This window comes from Crocuta crocuta, unplaced genomic scaffold (genome assembly GCF_008692635.1).
Source record: "Crocuta crocuta isolate KB4526 unplaced genomic scaffold, BGI_CrCroc_1.0 scaffold228, whole genome shotgun sequence".
Lineage (NCBI taxonomy): Eukaryota > Metazoa > Chordata > Mammalia > Carnivora > Hyaenidae > Crocuta > Crocuta crocuta.
In genome coordinates this window covers 2,646,954-2,657,175 of record NW_027532820.1, presented here as the reverse complement: position 1 = coordinate 2,657,175, position 10,222 = coordinate 2,646,954, and the positions used below count along the sequence as shown (strand labels likewise).

At 42.0% G+C, this 10,222-nt stretch overlaps 1 protein-coding gene across 2 annotated transcripts in view; it reads right to left on the bottom strand.

The window, feature by feature from the left end:
• Positions 1-10,222, bottom strand: part of ZC3HAV1 (zinc finger CCCH-type containing, antiviral 1) — a 66,670-nt gene that overhangs the window by 55,536 nt on the left and 912 nt on the right. The gene's annotated exons all lie outside the window — the stretch shown is intronic.

Here is a 10,222-nt window from a genome sequence, read left to right as displayed (position 1 = left end):
TTTTCGTAAGCCCTCCCCCAAGTGCTTCAGATCTATATCAAAGTCTAAGAAGTACTGCTCCCAAGCTGGGTACCTACTATACACCACGGGCTACCCAAGGCTGATAAACTCAGGGTAGGGGGAAAAAATGTTACAACTCTTTACATGTCATTTCTTACCTAAAAAAGTAAAAAAATATTGCCTGGGTTATAAGATGCAGAGGAGTAGGGAAGATTAACTGGTTAACTCAGAAGGTGCACAAGGTCATCTTTAGAACTAACAGAAATTTGGGGCGCCTGGGTGGCTCAGTCGGTTAAGCGTCCGACCGGCTCAGGCCATGATCTCACGGTTCGTGGGTTCGAGCCCCATGTCGGGCCCTCTGCTTCCAGCTCAGAGCTTGGAGCCTGTTTCAGATTCTGTGTCTCCCTCTCTCTCTGACCCTCCCCTGTTCATGCTGGCTGTCTCTCTCTCTCTCTCTCTCTCTCTCAGCAATATATAAAACATTTAAAAAAAAAACACGCACACNCTCTCTCTCAGAAATAAATAAAACATTTTAAAAAAAAAAAAAGGAACTAACAAATTTTCTACACCTGGATCATGGCGAGGGTTACATAGGTGTACATCCGTTTATCGAGATTCTGCAACCTGGATGCTTTAAGTGGGTGCATTTTACGGTATGTAAGTCACACCTCAATAAAGTTGATTTTCAAGATTTTTTTAAAAGAAAAAAATGAGGGGCACTTGGGTGGTTCAGTCAGTTATGTGTCCAACTCTTGGTTTTGGCTCAGATCTTGACCTCAAGGTATGTGAGATCAAGCCCTGCAGAGTTCAGAGCCTCTTGGGATTCTCTCTCTCCCTCTCTCTGCCCCTGTCCCGCTTGCTCACTCACGCTCTCGCTCTCTCTCAAAATAAATAAACTTTTTTTTAAAGAGAAAAAAGTGAGTAAATATTTAATATACAAATTACGAGTTATACATTAGTTATGTGATTTTTAAGTAAATATATACGTAACAGGAGTATATGCTCAAAATGTTTTTCATTGACAGGGGGGAGGAATCAAAATGTTTGGAGATTAGTCCCTTAGGTGACCTGTTAACCTGACATTCTGAAGTGGTCTGAAATGGATGAAAATCTTTCTCAAGTGTGGCAGAGCCCAAAAGACAGTGAACCGGGTCTCCATTCTCTCTAGCTCCTTTGTTCCCACCTGTTTAAACTGATTTCTCCCAGGGCCTGAAATGCCAAGTCCTTCTGGATTCTTTCACTCCTTTTCCACCCCCATCCCGGAGCCTTACCAGTTCCAGAGTAGCCTGTGGGTAAAGATCAGAGATACCCGTTTGGAAGTAAATACGGTCAGGATTGGTAAGCAAATGAGAACCCTTTTGTGGAAGGAAAACAAATCTGTATTTAGTTTCACTGTTTAATTCCGCCATCTCTATACTATCAAAAAAGTAGAAAATCTATTGTTATCAGATGCTTCTGTCACTCACTCAACATTTTATCAAGATTCATAGGATCACTTATAATGTTACGTTTCTTAGCTTAATTTCTGCAGAAGGCTGCAGAAATCGAAAGTTAGATTTGACCAAATGAAAACAAACATGGAACAAATCTGACAAGAGAATAAAAATTCCCAAATGATTCTTCTGGACCACACACCCCTCTGGGCCCTGTTGTCACAGGAAACAGCAGTCTCTATGGCCATCAGCCTAACCGCAAGACTCCTCGCACGGACAGAGCACAACTGGTAACAGAAGGCACTTCCAGAAAGACTCCTCCTCGGTAAATACGCCACACAAATGATAGGGAACATGCAAAAGTAAAAGGCAAACCTTTGAAACAAATGTTATGCTAAGTGAAAGAAGCCAGACACAATGGGACAGATACTGCGTGTGATTCCATTTGTAGGAAATATCCAGAAAAGGCAAATCCAGAGAATCCGGTAGACTGGAGGCTGCCAGGGGCGGGGGAGAGGGAAAGACAGGGTATATAGATGAGTAGAGGGTTTCTGTTTGGCGTGAGGAAAATGTTCTGGAACTAGATAGCGGTAATGGTTGTACAACATCACGAATGTACTTGTTGCCATTCAACTGTACTTTTTCTCCCCCCGCCCAGTTTGAAGGTCATTCTTTTTAATTCCAGCATAGTTAATACACAATGTTATATTTGTTTCACGTTGACGTTATAGTGGTTCAGCAATTCTATACTTTACTCAGAGCTCATCAAGATAAGTGTGAACTGTACACTTGAAAATAGTAAAATAAATAAATAAATAAACCAACACTATTATAAGCAAAAATAAATAGAGCAATAAGATGCAAAAAAAAAAAAAAGCAGCAAGATGGAAGTAAGAAGCAACAGCTAAGAATCAGGGCACCAAGTAAGGCAAACGTAAAATTTGAGCATTAGGTCTTAGAGTGGCTGGAGAGCCAGAAATATATAAAGAATTAAAACCACAATGAGATACAATTTCATATTCCTTGTATTGGCACTAATTTTAAAAGGCTGACGATGTCTCCTCCAGGCAGGCTTGCAGGGTTTTGAAGGCCATAGCCTGCTGAGGCCTCCTTTGGCCAGCAAAGCAATAAAGCTAAGGTACCTCTTTATCTATTCCCTACCCCACGAAAAACGGCTGACGGTGTCAAACAGCGAAGATATGAAGCAAGGGAATGCTCATATTCTTCCAGTGGTAGTAAAACCTGGTATTATTACAGACTTGGAAGACAATTTGGCATCATCTCATAAAAAACAAAGATAAACGTGATATCTAGGGAACTATTGGTACACATGGAGAGAGATACCATACAAATTCAACGCATCATGGTTTGTAATAGCAAAAAATTAAAAACAATCTATATTTTGATAGTAAGAAAAACTGATATTAAACGGCACACATTCCTACAAAAGAAAGTTCTACATTCGAAAGAACTAAAGCAGGGGACTCAGAGCAAAATGGAGGTCCACGCGCCAAGGGCCCAAACATTTAGAAATAAATAATCAAGCTCTGCAATGGTTCAATAAAATATGCTCTATCTTCCTGTCTCAATAACATACTTTCATAATGACCTGGAAAGCCAAGTTCGAATTGAGAATTCTCAGACTCCACCAAGTTCTCTGATAAGATATAGGAGAATGAAGAAAGTCGGCCCTGGCTTCAAACTCTGGCCTACCACTCGTCTCTTCTCACCCCAGGCTGTGTCCCGCACTGCCAGAGCCATCGTATGGACGCAATGGACATGCCAGCCACGTGTGGGAAGGCCTAGGGAAGAAGCCATCCAGGCTCTGGCAGTGGGTTTGGGAATTCCAGGGTCCCAGAAACCCAGAGCATGGTCCAGAATGAAACTGGGGGCTAGAGGTTCTAGATGGCCTCATGGACTCCGCAAAGAGTGAGGGCCCAGGGCAGAAGTCCAAACAGGGCTCTGTACATTAGGGGTGAGTCTCAGAATCATGCTGTGCACATAAAAGCAAAGAAATCAACTGTTTGCACACCTAGTATTGAAATCATTCATAGGCTTGAAAACAGGCAAAACAATACTAAATATTGCTTAGAAATACACACTAGAGGCACCTGGGTGGCTCAGTCGGTTGAGTCTCTGACTCTTCATTTCAGCTTGGGTCATGATCTCATGGTTATGGGATCAAGCCCTGCATTGGGCTCCACCCTGAGCATAGAGCCTACTTGAGATTCTCTCACTCCCTTTGCCCCTTTCCCCTAATCGCTCTCTCTCTCAAAAATTTTTAATATAAAAAAGAAATACACATATATATTAAAAAATAGTAAATGTATTATGGGAAAAATAAAAATCAAATGCAGAGCAGTATCAGTATGACTGCAAATTGATCCAGTCACTATAGAAAGTACAGAGATTCCTCAGAAAGTTAAAAATGGAACTACTATATAATCAGCAATCCCACTTCTAGATACACATCCAAAAAAATGAAATTGGTATCTCAAAGAGATACCCACACTGCTATGTTCAGTGTGGCATTATTCACAATAGCCAAGATATGGCAACAACCTAAATGTCCATCAACAGATGAATGAAGACAGTGCGACACACAGATGCAGACATAGAAATATAGATATGCCAAGGAATATGCATGATTCAAACGAAGGAAATCCTGCCACTTGCAACAACATGGATAAACCTAAAAGACATTGTGCTAAATGAAGTAAGTCAGACACAGGCAAATAACTGTACGATCTCTTACATGTAGAATCTTAAGAGTCAAACCCACACAAAGTCGAATGGTGGTTGCCAGGGACTAGAGTGGGGATACTGGTCAAAGGACACAACTTTTCAGTTATAAGATGAACAAATTCTGGAGCTCTAAAGTACACCATGGTGGCTTTAGATAATAATAATGTATACTCAAAATTTGCTAAGAAAGTTGATCATTAAGTGTTTCTGTGATCAAAAAAAGACGGCAAATTGATGAGATAGGTTAATTAGCCTGACTGACGGAATTATTTCACAATGTATACGCATATCAAAATATCATGTTGTGGGGCGCCTCGCTAGATCAGTCTGAGAGAATGGGACTCCATCCTGGGGTCAGGTGTTCAAGCCTCACTTGGGTATACAGATTACTTAAAAACAAAAACAAAATACCACCTTAAATATAAATGACATTTATTAGCCCATGATACCCCCCATAAAGCTGAAGAGAAAAAAAGAACAGTTTATCTCTAGTTATCACATCTAAGATGAGGGAGAGGATCAAGGGAGAGAATTCGGGGGAGAGATAACAGTAATATTGCATTTCTGAAGCTGATTCATGGGTACACAGATAACTCATGGTACGCTTTATATTCTTTCGTAAGATTTAAATATCACATACTACAAACTTCAAAGGGAAAATTCCTTTAAAATTAAACAATAAGAGGGGCGCCTGGGTGGCTTAGTCGGTTAAGCGTCCAACTTTCGCTTAGGTCATGATCTCGCGGTTCGTGGGTTCGAGCCCCGCGTCGGGCTCTGTGCTGACTGCCAGCTCAGAGCCTGGAGCCTGTTTCAGTCTGTGACTCCCTCTCTCTCTGACCCTCCCCTGCTCACGCTGTCTCTCTCTCTCTCTCTCTCTCTCCTAGAAATAAATAAAACATTTTTTAAAAAATTAAACAATAAGATAAACCAGCTTATGCCCTTCTAATTGGCATAAATGTAAAAAGTCTGATAATACCAAGTGCCAACTGGCCATAAGATGGGGACACCGGGACTCTCAAGCATGAAAATACGTGTCTGAATCTGGAAAAGTTGAAACTGCAACCATTTAGGGCATCTGGGTGGCTAGTCGGTTAAGCGGCCGACTTCAGCTCAGGTCATGATCTCACAGTTCGTGAGTTTGAGCCCCACGTTGGGCTTTGTGCTGACAACTCAGAGCCTGGAGCCTGCTTCCCGTTTTCTGTGTCTCCTTCTCTCTCTGACCCTCCCCGGCTCACACTCTGTGTGTCTCTCTCTCAAAAAAAATAAACATTAAAAATTTTTTTTTTTTTTTTTAAAAGAAACTGCAACCATTCAACCCAGCAACTCCACTTCGTAATAACCTACTCTGGAGAAGCAACAGAGGTATGTATATTCTTGACAGCATGGTTTGTTACAGAAAAAAAAATTGGAAATATCCCAGATGCCCAGTATTAGAGCAGGAGGTACTGAACTGTGCTATAAATCATATGAAATACTATACAGCTGTTAAAATGAATAAATCAGATCTTTATGTATCAACATGAATAGATCCCCAAAACATAACACAGAGTAAAAAATTCTAAATACATAAAACACAGGGCGCCCGGCTAACTCAGTCAACCAATCTTGGGGTTGTAAGTTCGAGCTGCATGTTGGATGTAGAGATTACTTAAAAATAAACTATTTAGGGGCACCTGGGTGGCTCAGTCAGCTAAGCATCCGACTTCAGCCCAGGTCGAGATCTCAAAGGCCAGTGAGTTCGGGCGAGTTCGGGCCCGCCCTCGGGCTTTGTGTTGACAGCTCTGAGCCAGGAGCCTGCTTCAGATTCTTTGTCTCCCNCCCCCCCCCCCCCCGCTCTGTCTCTCTTTCAAAAATAAATAAACATTTAAAACAATGTTTCTAATAAATAAAATAAAGTCTTAAAAAAACACACAAAACATTACATTTTGTGCATGGATACAAATACATACAGTAGGAAATTAGAAAAGCATGGAGAGGCAGAACACACATTATGATCTTTTTTTTTTTAATTTTTTTTTAATGTTTTATTTCTAAGAGAGAGAGAGACAGCGTGAGCAGGGGAGGGTCAGAGAGAGAGGGAGTCACAGACTGAAACAGGCTCCAGGCTCTGAGCTGGCAGTCAGCACAGAGCCCGACGCGGGGCTCGAACCCACGAACCGCGAGATCATGACCTAAGTGAAAGTCGGACACTTAACCGACTAAGCCACCCAGGCGCCCCAGAACACACATTATGATCTTAACTGATGTTGCTTCTGGGGACTGAAGGGAATGAGACTAGGAAATAGAAAGTAGTTTTAGGCCTGTTATGCTTTTTATTTTACTTTAAAAAGATAAGCAAAAATGGAAAACATAAACATTCTGAGAGGTGAGTTATAATCTGATTATATTATACTTTCTTTAATAAAACTTTTGTTATATTACATACTCAGAGTATATGTACACTCTGATGCTTGTCACATTAGTCTTTGCAATTTGGGCGCTTTTTTTCAATTTCTTAAAGAGTCAATTAAACCTCTTCCCATCTACCCACCCCACCCAAAGTTACACTTAACCAAATGGGAAAGGCATACAAACAGGAAAAGAGCCCAGAGGAAAGAAACACCCACATTGGCAAAAACCGCAAAGCTAGTTGAAAACGCTCAGACAGCCTGCTTTACACAGTTAAACAGTCATGCTTGAAAAACAAAACACCGAAAACCCAAAAACCTGAATTAATGAAAGGTCGTACTTTATGCAGCTACTTCACAACACAAGTGGCTAGTTAAGAAACCATGCAGAAGGATCTGGATTCCACAAGAACTCTGCCAGCTACCTGCTGTGTGACCTTCAGTAGATCTCTAAAGAGGTCTGGGCCTGAGTTCCTTTACATTAAGATGAGATTTTTTTTAATTTTTTTTGATAGTTTATTTATTTTTGAGACAGAGAGAGACAGAGCATGAGCGGGGGAGGGGCAGAGAGAGAGGAAGACACAGAATCTGAAACAGGCTCCAGGCTCTGGGCTGTCAGCACAGAGCCTGATGCGGGGCTCGAACCCATGAACCATGAGATCTGACCTGAGCCAAAGTCGGACGCTTAACCAACTGAGCCACCCAGGCGCCCCAAGATGAGATTTATCATACCTGTCTCAGGAGATAAAGAGTCTCTTGGATACCGTCTCTAAAGTGCTTGATACATAGCTTTTTGTTCACTAACTGGTAGTTATTGTTTGCGTCAGAACTGGGATTAGAACTCCAGTGTGGGCATATATTTTAGCAAAGCAAAATAGAACTCTCCAAACTGATGCACCAAAACAAATAAATACCCAACACTGAAGCAAGCCCTGTTGACTACCATGTATTGCTAAAAAGAAATAGAAAGATGACAGCTACAGGATACATAGGAGAAATCCTACCTATGAATATAAAAGAAATTTTATATAAAGAAATATAAAGGAAGTTTGCTAAGTCCAGCAAAAGGCAAGCTGTCCTCAGGCAGAGAACAGTAATGGTAAGTTCAATATGAATATCAGTTGGTCAACAGATCCCATTAACCTGTAATCCACAAAGAAAGTCCTTAGACTCCCGTATGTCAAGTTTTAGAAGATTTTATGACTTTTCTAAGGGGGGGGGGGTATTTTTAAAACATATTTCGGGAAAAAACGTATTTTCTAGGTTTTGAGTCCAAAAAAATTCTCCCAAGAGTCCCATTATAAGGACATAATACATTTAAATGGATTAAAAATTTTTAACTCTCCTATTGAAGTGATGAAAAAGGAAATAAAAAAATACAACTAGACCAATAAACGTAGTAAGAATTCATCGCTTCACTAATGAATTTAAACATGAGTTTAAGATCGTTTTGATGTTTTAAACCACACACACACACCACAAATACCAGAATAATATTCATAAAACAAAAAACTAAAGTTTCTAAAAAAAAAACTAAACCACTAAAGTTTCTAAACATATTGTGTGTAAGAAATTGAAAGTTGCTAAATATATTGGATACGCAACATATTTAAACAATTATGAATTGTCTCCATAGGTTTTTTTCCTGAAAATCAAGTCCTATTGTAAGACAATCACGGAAATTTGAACACCAACTGGATATTAAAGTACATTAAAATTGTAACTAAAAAATTATAATTGTTTTACTGAGGGTATGTCAATAAAATAGAGTCCCTATCCTTCAGAGATACTAAAGAATTTAAGAAATAAGATGTTGGAGCTGGGGACAGGGATGGAGGGGTGAAATAAATGAAATAAGACTGGCCATATTTTGAAAACTGTTGAATTGAAATGATGGGCACATGACAGTTCATTATTCCCTTTTCTCTACTTCAGTATATTTTGAAAATATCCAGAGTAAAGAATTAGAAGAGAAATATGTATTTAAAACTAAAAGCCAACGCTAGGTGAAGAATTTCTAGTAACAAAACAGAAAAGCACCAAAAAAAAAAAAAAAAAGATAACAAGGCCTTACAACTCCTTGTTATTCAGTATAGTGCTAGAACGTTCTTTCCCTTTCTATCTTTCTACCCTCTGCCCTCCTTTCCTCCTCCAAGATTTCCTGGGTTACTGTGACTTGGAGGACACCCTTTATACTCACTCATAATTTACCTAAACTTAGAAACATAACTTGCAAATAGGTGTCTCACAACCAATTCAATANCACGAACCGCGAGATCATGACCTAAGCGAAAGTCGGACGCTTAACCGACTAAGCCACCCAGGCGCCCCTCAATAATTTTTTTTAATAGGGGGACACATTCAACACTTTTTAAAAATTTTTACCATTTTGTCCTCCACAAACTTTTTAAAAAACATTATCCCATCTACCTCATCCATTTAAAACGCCCTTCTTTGGTTTGCTTTTACTACACATATACTGGGGGTGAGTGATCTAAAGTCTTTTTTCCGAAAAAGTACAAGATCAAAAGATTGATGGCCACCATTTTGGACACCAAGACATCACTTCAAGGTTTTTAAGGAGGAGCCAAGCGTGAGAAGTAGTGCCTCAAGAAAAATCGCGAAGTGACCAGAGACACAAAAGGCTGGGAGAAAGACTATGATCATTCGCCAATTGAACAGACATTCAATAGGAAGTGGTATGGGATGGAACCGGGCAGGAAGGGGACAGAAGTTCAAGAAAAAGGCTTGGTGACTGAGGTGTTATGAAAGGCGAAGAAGGGGTTGGGGCAGCGTCAGAGACGCTCCCCTGGAGGAAGGAAGAGGAGAGTGACGGATGGGCAGCATATTCAGGTACTGATGAGGTGAAGAACCCAGATGAAGCAGGAAGGCCCATGTACCTATGGAAGCCATCTTTGGAGATGTGACAGCTGAACCCCAGGGACTGAGCTCTCTTAGGGACAGACGGGGAAGACAGGTCTCAAGGCATAACCCAAACCTCGGGGCACACTCTATTTAGGAGGCCAAAAAAACCGAACAAGGGGAAACCCCGAAGCAGCTGCCTGAGAGATAAGCCGCACTATTTCCAAGTGGTCCCTAGAGTGGGCGGTCACCAGTTTGGGCCACCAGGGAGGCCTTGGCGCAGGAGCCCTGGGGGAGGGCGCCACGACATCGGGTAGCCCTGAGGAGGCCCGTTCAGGGCAGGCGGTGCGCACTAGCTTCGGAGATCAGAAAAGTGACCGGGGGGGCACGGAGGGGACAAGGAACCGACGGCAAAGCGGAGGGCCAGCTCGCTGCGGTGGAGACGGATCCCGGTGCGGGGGGCGCCACCACGCCTAGGGACGAAGACGGCGCCGAGGGAAAGACTCAAGATTCCAGGCAGTGGGGGCGTTTTCCTTCGTTCCCGAACCTGCCTCCCAAAGCTCTAGACCCAGGTTCGCCCCAAAATACTATATCCCTGGGGTGGGGTTGGGGGGGGGGTGAGGAGTTCAGCGCCGTCTTCCCCGGGGCTAAAACGGGCTGGCCACATCTTTCTTTCCAGGAAAGATCTGGAGGCGCTGGACAGAGGGGAACCGCCACCAGCATAAGTACTGGCGGAGCAGGGGCTCTCCCAGGGGAGCAGAGGGGCGGGACGCTGAGGCGGGGGGGGGCGGGGAG